This window comes from Lonchura striata, chromosome 2 (genome assembly GCF_046129695.1).
Source record: "Lonchura striata isolate bLonStr1 chromosome 2, bLonStr1.mat, whole genome shotgun sequence".
NCBI lineage: Eukaryota > Metazoa > Chordata > Aves > Passeriformes > Estrildidae > Lonchura > Lonchura striata.
In genome coordinates, this window is record NC_134604.1 from 86,005,453 (window position 1) to 86,021,336 (window position 15,884).

General features: G+C 43.5%; 1 long non-coding RNA gene across 1 annotated transcript; it reads left to right on the forward strand.

The window, feature by feature from the left end:
* The first annotated feature begins 3,370 nt into the window (after positions 1-3,370).
* Positions 3,371-14,638, forward strand: LOC110479363 (uncharacterized). Its single transcript, XR_002466914.1, has 4 exons — positions 3,371-3,435; positions 12,016-12,091; positions 14,465-14,507; positions 14,615-14,638. It is a non-coding gene; the product is annotated as an uncharacterized LOC110479363 (long non-coding RNA).
* Positions 14,639-15,884: the final 1,246 nt, after the last annotated feature.

Below are 15,884 nucleotides of genomic sequence, written 5' to 3' on the forward strand. Positions count from 1 at the left end.
GGGGGCGGCGGGGCAGGGCGGCCCGGCGGGGGCGGCGGGGCAGGGCGGGCCCGGCGGGGCAGGGCGGCGGGGCAGGGCGGGCCCGCCGGGCCGCCCCTCCGCAGGCGCGCCCGGATTACGGCCGCAGCCCAGCGCTAAGCCCGGCTCACCGCGAAAAGCCGCTCGAAGGGCTTTGCGATCCTGTTAAGTTCTCGGAGAGGATCAGGACGTCAAAGGGGCTCGGCGGCGCCCCGGCACATTTTGTGCCACGCCGAGGAAAGTTGGGAGCGCGGCGCGGGCAGGGCAGGGCCGGCCCGGGGCCGCCGGCGGAGCGGGGATGCGCTGCCCCGGGCGGCGGCGCCACGAGCGGCGGGGCCGTGAGGGCGGCCGCACGGCCCGCTGCCCGCGGCAGCCGCCGTGCCCGGGCGGGGCCGGGCCGTGCCGTGCCGGGCCGGCCGTCACCCCTGCTCGCCGGCCATCCGCCGCCTGGTGCGCCGCCGGCAGAGCCGTGCGGAGCGGGGGGCTCGGCGGCGCTCCCGGCAGCACGGCTCGGGGCCGGCAGGCAGAGCCGCCTCCCCGCCGCCCTCCCTGCACACTCCGCCCGCGGCTCCTTCATCTGCCGCCGGCGGAGGGGCCGGAGGCGGCGGGGATGCTCAGCGGGGCGGGTGGGACGTGCCGCTGCCAGCTCCGAGCGCGTCCCTCTCGGCAGCCGTCGGAGAGTGGATTTCCCGGGGCTCTGGCTCCGCCGTCCCTGCGCGTCCTGCCCGAGGGGAACCTCGAGGGGATGGATGGAGCCCCACAGCCGCTCCCAGCACTGCTGCTGGGGCCCGCACCTCTCCATCATGAGAGGCGCTCTCCTCGCGGTACCTGTGAATAGGTTTCTTCTTCAGCTCTCTGACCCTCGCTCCCTGACCTCCTTGAGGATGCTGACCCTCATTTTCCTGTGCTGATGCTCCCTCAAGGCTTTCACACTTCCCCAAACTCCATCTGTTCGGTTCTGATTCTGATTTTCACTGCGTTCAGAAGAGCTGGAGACAAAGAGTGTGTATGATTCATAAAATTATTCTTCAGTTGGGAAATGTCAGCAGAAGCCATGTCATTCCTGACTGAAAGGCTGCAGCACTTTGCTGCGTGTCAATTGAGCTAGATTGAACACAACGGGACATCAGAAAAGCATTCTAAGTGCTCGGCTTATTATTATGCTTATCAAGAAAGATGAACCACATCACGCAAAAAGGACTGAGGAGAGGAAAAGACCATGGCTAAAACTCTTTAAACCCCGTCAGAATCTTAAGGTGTCTGTCTCCTATAGCTGTCACATTAGAGTAACAGGGTTTTTAAGGATCAAGGTAGAAACCCTAGGCAGAAAAGCAGAAGGCAGAAAGCATTTGAAGAGCATCCTTTTCCACGTCCTTTCCTGCTGGGCTGACCCCTTAGGAATGCTCCAGGCAGCATTTTGGAAGCCCTGGGACCGCAACTCACCAGCCATATGTGCACCAAATGCCAGGCTGCTGTTCTCCCTCCAAAGGCTCAAGCACTGTTGCACTTCCCAGGTGTTCCATGCAGATACGTGCCCCTTGCAGGTCCTGGCTTCCTCCTTAGACAAGGTCTGGTTGTACATCTTGCCCTTATGTTCTGGTTGCTATGTGAAGGAAGTCTGTGAATGACACACAGGAAAAAGCTGTGGAGACTTCCAGAAGGTCCCAGATATGGACAGTAAGGGGATCAGGCTGAATCAACAAAAATGAATGGCATCACTGTCATTGAATTCAGTGGTACTGCTGCAAGAAATTCTGGCGAATAGACTGTGTGTTAAAGCTGTAATACATCTTCACAGTACCTCTAAATCAGTTGCCTAGGAATTGAAGATGACAAGAATAAAAATTCTGGTTTCCTTTTCCATTTTCTGAATTGTTAAGTATAAATTAAAACTTAATCAGGGAGTTTATGCTTATTCAGGGAGCAAATATTGCTTCATTTCAATGTATCCATAATTTCCATGAAATTTACTTTCCAAGTTTAGTTCTGGAGTTCGAGCACAGTTGGACTTCAGTGATCCTTGTGCATCCCTTCCAGCTCAGGATATTTTATGATTCTATACAATTATGTTATCCAAGGAGTGAAAAAACCATCCTTTCACTGCAGTAAACTGCAAGTTCTCAGTTGCTCTAAACTGATATAGGTCCCAGGTAATCAATGGAGTTGAGCTTATTTACAGTACCTGTGACTTTGTCTACACAGCTCCATTTTGAGGAGCTCTAACATGACTTGACGGTTCTCTCAAGACCTCTGTGCTCTGCAGTGAAGCGCTGCCGGGATGCATGACAAAAGAGTAAGGCTTAATACATAAATAAATAAATAGGGGAATGTATTATAAAATCTCATTTTCTTCAAATTGAGAAACCATAATTTCCTGTTTGTATTGTAGTTCTGCCCTGTTTCTTCTGATTGTTCCACTTCAGAGGAATTAAATGAACAAAGATCTGTGAAATAATTGGACTGAATTGCCAACCTTAGAAAAGCTCATTTACTTTTGTTCCCAAGAGAAGCACTGATTAGATTTGCCTTAGAAAGCCATTCTTATTTGAACAATGTGAGTTATGATTCGGAGAGGACCTGCAGAATTGGAGCTCCACTGAACAAAACTGTGAAGTTAACATGCACAAATGCAAGAGAAAAAGATTCAAAAGACAGAATAAATAGAAACATCCAAATGAGGCATGTGAAATCCACATCACAGTTTTTGAACATCCTGATCCTGTGAGGAACTGATTACTCTAGAAAACTGAACACAGCCAAGCTGCTTTCATAAACTAGCCCCACCAGAGCCAAGGATGTCCTGATAAATAAAAGCAAAAGGTCACACATACCTGTTTAGGAATCTACACTGGAATCTCCATGTTGTCATAAGCATAAGTGGACAAGTTCTATTTATTTTGCCTTACTCTGCACCACTGGGGTTAGGTACAGTAAGGGGGCATTCTTTTTTTTTTACCAAAATTAATGAGCTTTTACCTGGATTGAGTAAAAATGAATGATGAATGTACAGTATCTGCTATGTCCCTTTGAAATCAATTAAAAGCATCCCCCAGGTTTTGGTGTAACAGGGTCGGGTCCTTGTTACATACACAAAAGCCTTAGCATCCACCTAAAGCCGGTCATTTTTTCAAGCAAAATCACAGTGCAAGCCCCTAGAGGCTGAACTGTGCAAAGAATGAATGATAACCCTCTGACTTGGTTTGGTGTTCCTGCCACAGCATTTGCAGCAGAGCCGAGCAGGGCGCGGGCAGTGAGGAGCCTGAGCCTGCTGTGCCAGCAGCGCTGCTCAGCGGGAGCGGTTTCGTCACACGGCGTTTCAGGGTGCCCCAGCCCCGGCGCTGTCAGGAGAGAGCCCCGAGGGACACGGAGCACACGGGGCTCTGTCAGGAGAGAGCCCCGAGGGACACGGAGCACACGGTAAGCAGGGACACTGGCTCCAGCCTGGGAGCGGGGTGGAAGTTCCTGCTGACTGCGAGCCTGGCTGAGCTCCCGTAGCATCCCGTGTGAGTCACGCTGCCTGGAGCCACAGGCTCCGTGAGCCAGCGCTGCAGGCTGCAGAGCAGGGAGCTGTGCAATCCTCCCGTGAATTTTCATGCTCCTCTATTTAAACAAACACTTTTTGCAAATGCAGCCTTGTTAGTGTTCCCCAGGTGGCTAGCTGCAGATAATAAGTATACACAATAGTGTTTATTTTGTTATTATGGTTCTCAGGACAATCCTATCTCTTAATGAAAATAAAACTATCCTGCCGTGTCTTAGGGGAATTTCAGCAAAATGCTAGTCAGGCCTGAGGCACTGACTGGGAGACAGCCCAGCTCCTGCAAACAGCATGAATTGACATTTCCAGTCACATAATGGTGGTCCATTAGCAGCAAGCAGAGGAAAGAGAGACACTTATGTGAAATATAAATTAGGGCTTAAAAACCTTTCCCACTGCACTATATGATGGCAGTCACTGCTATTGCTGGGCCTCACTAAGGAGTCTGACGAAAGCCAGCTGACAAGTCTGCAGCCAAATGCTGGTAATCACAGATTAAAGATGTCTCTCTCATAAACTCAGAAATATCTTTACTTGGATCTAACAACAGCCTGCACAGGCTCTGTGATGGACTGTTCTGAGATACAGGAGACAAATGATGAGTGTAGATCTCTGACTGCTGTCTGTAAGCACTGTGTCCAATTGTAAACTTGGAACTACAGAAATCAAAGAACTAAAAATGTGTATAAGAAGGCTGCTGGGAGCTGCTAACAGCTCCAAGTGTCCTTGTTCTGACCCTCATTTCAACAGCAGTTTGAGTAGTCAAATGCCTCTTAGCAGACAGCAGTGACTTACCTCAACAACTGAGGAAAGAGAAGAAAAAATATCCTATCCACTTTGTTTTAGGGATTGGAACTAGATGGTCTGTAAGGTCCCTTTCAACCCGAGCCATTCCATGATTCTGTGATTTGCCTTGGAGTTTTTTTAAGCAACACCCTTTATTTCCATCTGCTTTATACAAGGCTCAAGGCGTAAGATATGTCTCACTAATACTCATGTTACAGTAGTCATAAAAAGCAAGCATTTGAAAATGTGACAGAAAGTTCAATATTTCAGTAGAGTGCTGAGTTCTGCTGAATCTTCATTTGTCTGGCACTGTTAAATGTCTCTCTAGGGTTTCTGTGGACCAGAGATTAAAGCAGGGCAGGAGCAGTCCAGCTCATACAAGTTAGATAAGGCAAAGGCAAAATGCTGAAAAAGGAAATGCTTTTAAGGAACAAATATCACTGGCTGGGACAGGTGGGAACTGTTGTCTTATGAAATGGAAACAACCACAGACAACAAAGGGCAAAGACTCAGGAAATCTTTGCCAATGGGAACATTCTGCATACAGGCTTTGCTTAAATAAACAAGCTGTCTGAGAGCTGGGGTCAGTGACTGATGTGCTGCTCTGCTGATGTACCTGATCTGAGCAGGTTACTGGCTCTCACTGTAATCCTGGCAGGAGAGACAGGTGACATCCTGCTGGATGACCCCTGTGTCTCTTTGGGGAGATGCCTTCTTTTGTAGAGTGAGTGCCAGGCTATCTGTGCCCTTTTGGCTTGCACACACACACATGGCTGCAGCATGATAATTTACCATGGCCTGGCACAACCCATCAGAGCTGACCAGAATGCAGATATTCCCCCAGACAGTGAAATCATCTTGGTTCCAAGCCAGCTTCTCCCAGGTCCATACCAACAGGAGTTTTATTTCAGCAAACTAACAACACACCTGAAAGTACTGTTTTTCATAGTTGATGCTGCCTGTGTGTGAGGAATGAGGAGGAGGACTTTTGAGGAGGAGTTGAGGGAGATGGGGATGTTTAACCTGGAGAAGAGGAGGCTCAGGAGAGTACTTTATTGGTGTCTACAGCCACTTGAGAGGATGGTGTAGCCAGGTGGAGATTGGCCTCTCCTCCCAGGCAGCCAGTGACAGGACAAGACAAAACAGCCTCAACAGCCTCAAATTGTGCCTCTTTGCCCAAGCAGACCTGTGGAATTGCCTTGGGGGTGTTACAGCTGTGGGTTTTTTTTGTCTTTGCCAGTATCTCTGTAGCACCTATGAACACTATTCTGTTTCTTGTCAAATTAATATCGTATTCAGAGGGACATCAAGGAACTGTAATGCATCACTCTGGATTAGCAGCCTAAAAAGAGATCGCAGCTAATCTTCTGATGTCACTTGAAAGACAAATGAGACAATGCAGCACAGATGCCATTGGGAAAAGATATTTCTCAGAATGGTGCCTTCTTTTCAGCACAGAGGAAACTCTGAGTGGTTTTCCTGAGGGCTGGAGACAGACCCTAGAGAGTTTTTGGGAAAAGCTTCAGACGCTGGCCATTAAACAGAAGAAATTATGAGATTAACACTGCTAAAATCCTGAGTGGCTAATAAGACTTAACAGTGCTTGCACCTTCCCATGCACAGAACAACTAATAGTGGCTGATTTGATGCTGGTAATGGTTAGAGGGGAAGGAATGATTTCACAGAATATATTAATTAAGATTAGATTCCCATTTATTGCCTTACATATAAAGAATAGCCCTGAAGGACAAATTTCATGATCTTAGCAGCATTGCTAAAGTTTATCCTTAAACTCTTTTCTTGCCAAGGGAGGTGGCAATTGTTAGAAAGCATGATGTGCTAGGTGTTTTATACAGAAATAAGGAGATTATAACTGAGCTTCAGACACTTGTGTCATGCTACTGAGAGACTGGAAAGGAGAGCTCTGCAGTTTCTTCTGCCCCTTCCATTGCCATGCAGCTGTCTTTTCTAGAGAAGAGCTAAGAGTCCTTTTGGCATTAGCACCCTTCTTTGAGTGACAAATAATATTTCGTTCTTGGGCTATTTTATTTAAGTTATCCCTAAAACATGGACTGATCAGTATAGGAACAGCTGATGACTGGCCTGTGGCTGTAATTCAGAGGTAAGCAAGGCAGATATCTGGTTTGCATGGCAATTCTGAGTCAGATAACTCATTCACATGGACTCTAAATACAGAAGAGGACTGTCTTCCCCAAAAATCAAAACCTTGAAATGTGAGCAATCATCATTCACAAGGAAACTCCATTCAACTTTCATAACTATGTCAAAAATACAGCATAAAAATGAGAGAAGTCAACTTCAGAAACTTCTGGTTGCTAAAGTGAAGCCCCAGCATTCAAAAACATCAAATTGTGATCAGGCTGTTCTTGGCACTGCAGGAATAACAGTTATTTTAAAAAATAAATCATAAAGATGTATACTACATCAAAACTATTGAAAAGGAACATTGCAGCATGTTTCTTTTTCTAAAAGATGTAGGGAGGCCAGATGACTAAGTCACAGCTGCACTCATTTCAAAGAATGACAAAACTAAAATTAGGATAATACTCTAGAAAGTACTCTACCACACCAAAGTCAGTAATCACTTTAATTGTGGCTATGTTTTGTTTATGGATAATATGCAGGAGTGGACAGTAGAGGGTGTTAGCTTAAAGGAAAACTTGAGTTAACTCTGTGGACTGTGTCCTGTTTAATACAACTCACAACAAGAAAAAATGAGGTGCTTGGAAGTACCTTGGGTCTTGGTGTAAATGGCACTAGAGAACCTGTCCATGACCTCACCCCAAGAGCAAAGGAAAGGAAAAAAAAAAAAATTACAAACAAACCCCTCTTAAAATCATAGAATTTTAGAATTATTTAGGTTAGAAAAGACCTTTAAGATCATTGAGTCCAGCTGTTAACCTGGCACCACTAAACCATGTCCCCAAATGTCATACCTACACATCTTTTAAATACCTCCAGGGATGGTGGTATTACCTGGGCAGCCTGTTTCAGTGCTTGACCATCCTTTCAGTGAAGATGTTTTTCCTAATATCTAATCTGAACCTCTCCTGGCACAGTTTGAGGCCATTTCCTCTCATTCTATAATTTGTTACCCGGCAGAAGAGACTGCCCCCATATTTTTATGTCATTCATGACTAATTAGTAGACTTGAATGATGTTTCAATGTAGCTTGCAGACTGGATAATTATTCTTTTGATGACTTTCTGGATGGCAGCACAGAAAATGTTTTCAATTTTATTTTTTTTAATAGCATGTCTCAGTATCACTAGATTTGCCTTTGTTTTCTGCAGTTTCCTAATGTCAAAACAATTTCTTCCACCCTTCTCATAATTAGGCAGATATAAATGGTAATAGATATTAATGGACAAACCTAAGCCTCTCCTGCACTACTCACCAGAAGGAGTGACTTTACTGACAGGGCTCAGTGCTATTTTAGGTGCTGTGGATTATTTTCTCCAGCATCTAGCAGCCAGACAAAATGAGTGTTTAATAAGTATTATGTCATATATGCCAGCCTGAACCAGATGTCTTGGACACCCTTAGACATCTCAGATAGCTCTAGACTGATGTTTAAGCAGCTGGACTTCCTTCTCTTTGTTTCAATTCTGTGGGTCTGAAGAGAAAGAATATATAGAGAGATTTTTAAAATTCCTTAATTTATTTAGAGGGCCTCAGAAAATATATTTGTGGCTACAGCATTTATGAGCATCACACGTAAAATCCTGAAACATGGGACTTTCCTCCCTTTCTATTCACTTAGATGCTAAATCTGTGTCCTGGACACACACCAGGTGCTTGCATTTAGATTTTGACTCTCAGATGTACTCTCTTTTTGTACATTTTGATGTACATTTTAGTTCATAAAACCGCATGAACATCACAAATTAGACACATTTTAAAAGTATTGTACAGTTGTAAGTACCAGGTAACTATTATGGGGAATTAACTGAAGTCACATGCATAGGTGCCAGCGTACCTGTAACAAGCCCTCACACTTCTCTGGGGCCACTGCTGGGAAGATCAAAAGGGCAGTGCCACCAACCTCAGCATCACACAGCTCGTAAGGAGTCCAAAGCCCTTGTAGAAGTGTTCATAGTCTAATTAAAAAAAAAAAAAAAAAAAGCCAAACAGCAATAGATGTGCATGTAGATACAATGTAAAATAAAACTTTATTTATTATTACCTATTTTGCAAGAGCCACTGCATAAATATTCTGAGCTCTGTCTTTGCTGGTTTCTGTGCAGGAATGGCCTTGTCCTCTCAGCTTCTCCCTGACTTCTTTGAAGTTAAAAAGTGTTTGCCACTGCAAAGCACCTGCAAACCACGTACACACAAGGTCACATTTATACAGGAACAAGAGTTTAGTCACTGGTGGGAGGTAAGGAATTTTGTGTGCAGTGCTTTGGCATACTGTGAACTTCAAGGCTTTTGCAGCCCAGTTGTAGAGGCAATGGTCAGAACTGGTCAGACTGGTCATTTGATTGTATTGATCTCTTAAAGCAACACAAAGTGGGTAGGTTTGGAAAAGGGAGAAAAAAGGACCACAAGCTATTAGTCAGCTGCCAGTTTGTCATTAGGAAAATTCCTCTTGGTGGATCAGACATCCTGCACAAAATGGCACACATTTATGAGAGAAAGCATTCCCAAACTTGCCACCAACCATGGAAAATATTGGGGCTTTGCTGTTTTGTGCCAATTAAAAAGCACATCTCCTGAAACTTTCCAGTGTAACCTATTTCTCTCTGGAGTTAAAACCTACAATATCCTGCTCTTCTTACAGCCAGGACTAAGCTAAAGATTCCATCATGAGAAAGAAGAGGCACAGAAAATTAATTTTTGTCATCTAGCACACAAAGGAAGTCTGTGTAGCTTTTGTGCTGGGGCTGAAAACAGTGCCAGAGTGTAGCTGCTCTCTGACCACAAGGGCTGGCAGAACTGAAGGGATCAGCAAGCACAGCATTGCTCATCCCAGCCAGAGCTAACGTGGCTGAATGCATTTAACCATATATTTAATTAAGGGAACAAGCAGGCCAACACTCAGCTGCTAGCCCTGCAGGCATACTCACAATGTAATTGTCTGGAAACATATTCTTAAATTCACATGCAAAAGATATTTAGGCATTCAATACAAAGCTGTTAGGCTGAAGTGTTTTTTATTGAGGAAGGGTCTGAGTTTCCTTCATCTGTAAAGCATAAAATAAAGATTGATGGTAAATCCTGGCATGAATTTTCTTGTGAAAGAAATTTTCTCTGGTGCTATACCTCTTATAATTTATCTACATGCAAATTACCCCATGTCACCCATTAAGATGTAAGTAAAAAATGGTCAGTATATCAAAATATGCTTCTGTTCAGGAAGAAAAGGACCAAGACAAATAATTAAAGGTATAACATATATAGCACACCCTGCCTTAGTGTCTAGCCTGCCACCATTCTATGAGCTATCTGTTAAATCCAAGAGCATCTTGCTTTTTTATGGACAATTCAGATTCAGTATCCATGACTTCCCGTAACAATAATCCCTAAAGAACTTGCTTAGTCCTTGTATTTTGTATGCTTGTATTTATATCTTTTAATACTTTGCACACCTACCAAGGGCAAAGCTCTTTCAGTTCAAGCTGACTTTCATGTTAGATCAATGAAAACAGCAGAAGAGAATAAACAGGCAGCATCTGTGGGTGGTAAACAAATGTGCTATGCATGAAAATACTTTCAGTACAAAACCAGGCTCTGCAGACAGGTGGAGAAGGTTGAAAACATGAAGTATAGTAGAAAGAAAACAAAAATCAATTCTGCTATATTTGTCATCTGCATTTACTGCATTGCCTGAATTTACTCACGCATTTCTTGGTTAAAGACTTTGGTTTCCATTTCATCTGTGAAAAGTGAGTAGATTCACAGCATGTTGTATTAGAAAGAGCATGGGGAGATGGTGATTCTATGAATTTCTGGCATGTGAGGAGACCATCTCCCTCCAGGACCCCCTGTCACGTTCCCAGCACAGTCCCACATGTCCCAGGCAGCAGGGGAGCAGAGCTCCAAGGCTCGAAGAGCCAGAGGCTGCAGCAGTGCCCAGAGCGCAGCAGGGGCAGCAACACCGGCTGTGGACACTCCAAGGAAGGTGTCATGTCAATGATCTGTCTGGAGAGAATGCTGGGCTTGAAAAGTCATCATCCCCAAATATTTATTACTTACTGCTGTCCCAGATTCTGTTTCCAAGCACAAGCACCCAAGCTCTACATTAACTCTGAGCCCACGAGCAGCTGTGTAGTACCAGTATTGTAGAGTGGGTCTTAAACCAGTGCAGGCTTCCTGTCTGGGCTGATCAATGCAGCACCAGTGCTGCAACAGCCACTGTCAGGTGGCTTCTGGTTGACTCAGGGGACTGACTGAGCTGTTTGCAAAAAAAATCTGCATATATAGCACATAAAACAAAGGTGAGATGTGCAGGGATCTCCATTCTCCTCATCACTGTCTGATGTAGCAAAAATTCAGCTTACAGCCACAAATCTGAGCTCAAGATCAATGCATGCAGGTAGGTGTCATTACATGTCAAAGCCTGTGACAAATTTCCCAATGTCCTCTCCTCAAAACCCACAAGCAATGAAAGATCTTGTGGAAAAGAAGCAAGGAGGCATCTGCTTGGAGGCTGAAATGCTCAGCTCTGAGTTACCTGACAGGGAAACTGTCTGGAGCAGAGAATGCCACTGGAGATGGACAATTACCTCTTCTAAACCTGCTATGGACTGAGAGATAGGGCAACTTTCACAGGAAGGGATGACACTGCCATTGCTGAGACCCCAACCTTAATAGCTTTTGGAGTGGAAGAACTGGGCAAAAAGAGCTGGTGTTGACTTTAGGCCACAGATGTACTTGTATTTGTTTGTTTCCCACCTTTTCTTACAGCCCTGTAAGACTGAGCTTGCAATGTGCTGAAATCATCCCTCACAGAGTTTTCTCCTCAGCATGTTTGCTGTTAAATTGGAACCTGGGCATCACTGAACCGGGTTGAGATGTGTCTGTGCAGAAGCAGCAAGGCTGCATCAGCAAACCATATCTCAATAGCTTGGGCAGGGACAGCACTTGCTTAATGCTGTTGGCCTGGCTCCAGAGCCAGTGTGGGGAGGACTGGGATCACTAACTGCTCTGTTTTCAAGGGCACTCAACATAAACCTGCATCCTTTTCTGCTGAGCACTCCCCCTTCCCAGGAGAAGTATCTCCCAGCTGGAGGAAAACCTCAGCTTTGATGCCAGCACTCTCATTTTATCAACAGGAGAGGATTACAGCTGGCCCTGGAGCACTCAAGGCCATGGGGATGTGTGATTAAGAGGAGCTATGTGCTCTCTCACAGCATTGCTGTATTTATGCATCAGCCAAGCCCCAGGCAAGCAAGGAAGCAGCCCTAGAAGAAATGGTCCATTGCATAGCTGTGCAGATTGAGTCAAAGTTTGTTATATGAACTTCCATGAAGCTTCCCTTTTTTCTCAGAATATAGGACATTGATACAATTTCCCATTTTCACAACTGAGTAGGAGGTTACTGGTGACTTTCTAAAGGAATTCAGGCTCAAACACTTTTCAGCTTCCTGCCATGCTAACAGCTGGTACCAACAGGACAGCTAACAGGTGTTCTCTCTTATGCCTTTCAGGCAGAGCTGAATGCCAGAGGCTGAGTCCCAACCCCTGGGTCCAAGGCTTGATCCAGAATGATGAATACATATGCAGGTGAATATTTTATATTTGTTTATTTGAGGGCTTTTGTTTAGTTGGTTTTTTTCTGTGTCAGCTATGTTTCTTTAGCAAGTAGAAGTGCCATGTTAGTAGCTGGGAAAGAATCAGAAAGAAGTAGTCTGAGCATAGTCTTGGCAACCCAAACCCCATGTCTGCCACATTCGTGTGAGCCGGTGTGATGAAGCAGCAACCTGGGTTTTTGATGGTCTGTATATTGCTCCCTTGACAGAATCTGAAATTAGGCAATTAGGCGTTCCTGGTCAGGCTCAGCTATCTGGTAAATCAAAAAAATCTGGAAAATTCATCTTGTTGGCAAACCATTGTAATACTACTGCTCTTTTTAAAAAAGATGGTGGAAAGACACAAGCATATGAAAGCATAACCTCCTATACATCTACACCAGGGTGTGGAACTCAGGACAGAGCTCACTTTGTGCAAATGCACTAACAGGAATGTTTGAATGAAAAGAATAAATTGTCCTAACAATTCCCAAGCTTACTGCAAAGCTGCAACAGAACATTTAACCAAACTTGGGCAGGAAAAAGTCTTGTGGCCACAGCAGGGAAAATTAATAAATGTTATCCCATGACAGGGGCTTCTTGAGGTCAGACTGCACATCCAGAATGGAACAGTGCAATGGATCTTTAATAACAAATGAAGAGGAAACTCATCCATCACCATCTGTATTTCTACAATGAATCAGATTTTAAACTTAACTTGTTTAAATAACCAACAGTGATTGATGGCCACCCTTTATGCAGAAGAATTAGCCATTCAGACTACTTGTACTGACAGTTTTGGTCCTGTGTTTGGTTAACATTCCTTGTTTGTATTTCTCACAAGTTTGTATTGCAGCCAGTGTAATACTAAGCTAAGTTTCTTCAGCCATTTTTTTGAAAGGGGTTCCAAGTCTTTGTCACTGTGGAATGGCACATAATCCATCTGCAAATACTTAACAGTATCTACATATAAAATTGGCCCTCACTCCATTTTCTTCATGTCATTGGAATTGCACCTGCTCAGCCTCAAACACACATTAATCACAAGAGACATAGGTGAGATGATCATGTCAATGATTAATTTGATTGAGACACTTCTTCCTCAAAAAGTGTGAGCAGGTAGATTCCAAAGTCTGTGTGACCGAAAGCTATTCTTGGGGATAAAATAGACATCTAAACTTTTAATTTGGATATCTTCTCTACCATCAGGTATGGGGCTTTCTCATCCATTGGTAGTGCCATTTCCTGCACAAAATGAAATGTTCATATCCACAGTAAAGTATTTTTTTTCCAGATGCCCTGTCCTAAAATATTATGAATGCTGTGGTATAGTGATATCTCTTCATTGTGTAGAAAAGACCCTCAGTGACAGCCTGTAAGCAGGGGCTCCATGTGAGTGCCAGCTCCATTCTCCAAGAGAAAGCTCTAGGATATGATGAAGGAAAGAACAGAAGGAAATATGAGCTATGCAAACTGCAGCCTCCAGGATAGGCCATTTCAGTTTCTCCTGGGTTTGAGTCTTCCCTAATTCAGGCCAGGCAAAAATTTCCACACTCTCTCTCCCATCCCTGCTGAACTGTCCTGGCTTCATGTTTATTTTGGCTGCACAAACTCTATATGAAACTCTCAAGATTTTCCCAAAACTGATCTCCAGTGAAATCAGAGTTCTCCTGAAATATCTGAACAGCCACTGTGTAGGATTTTCCTGGCCAAGTGTACACCTGAACTAGCTACCTAAAGCAGGCAATTGAAAGATGCCTAAAGGACGCACTCAAGAGATATGTAAATATATCCTCAAAAACTCTGCCTCCATTGACTATAGAAATATATTTTAATATACTGTCTCTTAGATGATTGCACAAGACTATTCTCATTTTTGTCTCTATTCCTCATTGTTTAATCATGCAGCAATATTTAATATTTGCTAATTTGCTCAGAATGTAACGTCAAATGTAATATTAATCTAAGAATATTCTTCATCTGATAAAGGCATTTAAAATAGAAGAATCAAAACGTAGAGGAGGTAATAAAGGAAAATAGAAGACCTGAGATATTATTGTTACATCCTAGTAGTCAGACCCAGTTATAAACATATCATGCATCTGGAATACAAAAAATATCTGTGATCAAACTGGCTACTACAAAAGCTGGAATACACCCAATATAAATATACCACTGGGTTACAATATATACATGTATATATTTAAATTTTCCACCTATTTCTATTTGGTTAAATGTATCTTTTCAACACCACTTTACTTCAGATGTAAAGACAAATGCACACATCTACCTGAAAATTGCAGAGTCAAGCTTGAGAATTTTTTAAATGTCCATTCACTTATCTTCTGATATTGATATTCTTCAACAGCACAGCTGACCGTCTGCTACTATTTTGCTTTCATATCTCCAAAGTAAGTCTGCAAACTCATAACTAATTTAATATTAATTCATACATTTATTTTTTATTAAAGAACTAAAATTTCACTGTTACAGGTGTTAAAACCTTTCTTATGTGCAGCTTCATCCATTCTTCCCATGCTCTTTCCTCCTGCACCCTTCCTGTGGCTTCCTTTGCTCTGTGCAGTGGTGCTGAGGCTGTCCTGTCCACCCTCGCTGCTCCATGCTGACTCCAACAACCCTGGGGATGCTGCTTTTACCTGGCTCTGGAGAATTTACTACAGCTGGACTGTGCAAGCATCAGGGAGACTTCCGTGGGCTGGAAGGTGAAGCTCTCAACAACTGCAGCTTGACACCTCAATGAACACCAGGATGATGAAATGGAGAGGGATTATGCTAGGAGAGAACCAGGACTCTTCAGAGGGAGAACACACTGGCCCACCCTGAGCTTTGATGTCACAGTTCAAACACTCCTTGAAATTTATCATGAAACAAATAACTCAATGACTATGTTAAGAGAACAGTAGTTCTGCATAAAGATTTTTTGCTTTTTTCCTCACAAGTTCAAACCAGTCTGTTTTTCAGGTATTTTTAAGCATTCTCAATTTATAAGACTGTAGCTTGTAGACGTATTCACAGGCCAATCTTTGATCTTATTCTTACTCAGGAATTATCTTCCAGGAACTGCTGGGGATAGGGAATAGGATACATAGACCTTGGTATGACCCTTCTTTTTGAAGGGTCACTGAAAAATCACTTTTTAGTGCTATCAAGTGAGACCACCAACTACTAGGTACCCTCCTGGCACAAAATAATAACAATTACAATGAATGATAAAAGACCAGAAGCTGGAGGAAAAATGAAAGAGAATAAAATAAGAAGAAACAAAGTATACAAAAGCATATACTCTATTTTGCTTCAAACTTTGGTTTTCAATGATCATATAAAACCACTTGTGTAGTAGAAAACAAAACTGTGAAAGGAATCAGGAGAATAAAGAAGGATAAGTATATGATGTACAGGTTAGGGAAGCAACAGCAGAGATTGAATACATACAGAGTACGAGATTTGACTATGATTAGTTTTAGGAGTGATTGTCATCCATAGCTACCACTGAAACTCTGAAACTGCAGTTTAAAAATCAAAAGTGTGCCTTTGAAAATTGCCTAATAAACATGCACAATCAGCACTTACATACACCAAAGAAACATTCTGATTCTTCTTCAGCACCCTCAGAGACAGAAATCTAGAGTTCACATGTAAAGGTCAGGAAATTTCTTGACTGTGTCCTGTCTGTCTGCAGTACAAAAGCACTGTCAGACTAAAATACTGAAAGGTATTGTGGCCATACTGCTTCCCTGAGTAAAGTGAAAGCTGCACTATTAAATGAG